Raw genomic sequence first — 728 nt, 5'->3', positions numbered from 1 at the left:
CACCCGGCAAAATAATTGTTAAAAAATAAAATAAAAATCTTTGTCGGGTGCCCGGAACAAGACTCCCGGCAAAGAAATTAGTGAAAAAAAATAAAAAAACCTTTACCGGGAGCCTACCCAGAAAGCTCTCGGCAAAGAATATCTGGGAAAAAAAATTAAAAAATCTTGCCGGGTGTCTCTGACACAGCTCCCGGCAAAAAAAGAACCGTCGGAGCCGGCGCCGTGACGGTCACTTTTCTTTGCCGGGGGCTGTGTTTACTCTCGGCAATGTCTTTGCCGGGTGTCCGATAAAAAGCTCGCGGCAAAGAAATCTTTGCCGGCCAATTTTTTGTCGGAGGGTCTTTGCCGGATGCTACTCCCGGCAAAGGCTTTGTGAGTGTAAAGTAGCCTTTGCCGGGAGTATTCGGCTCAATCCTGTAGTGAGTGGCCATCGTCCATCATCGCCTTGCCCAGAGCCACGTTCGTCACCCTTCATTATGCCCGTGACTAGGTTTGGATAAAAAACTCGTAACTCCCTAGCTTGGTTGACTCGCTCACTAGTGGCTTGACTCCAGCTCAGATTATTTGAATTTTTAAATGAGCTAAGCCAATACTTTAGCTTGGTTAATTAACAAGCCAGCTTGATCTAGCTCGTGACGCTAGTAGACAACAGACTTTTGATCTACACCAGATTTTTCCTTTGGCCTCAGCAACTTTAGTGTCCACTCGTACAGAAAAGAAAAGCTTTA

The sequence above is a fragment of the Sorghum bicolor genome, chromosome 5 (assembly GCF_000003195.3).
Source record: "Sorghum bicolor cultivar BTx623 chromosome 5, Sorghum_bicolor_NCBIv3, whole genome shotgun sequence".
Lineage (NCBI taxonomy): Eukaryota > Viridiplantae > Streptophyta > Magnoliopsida > Poales > Poaceae > Sorghum > Sorghum bicolor.
Note: the sequence above shows the minus strand (reverse complement) of the source record.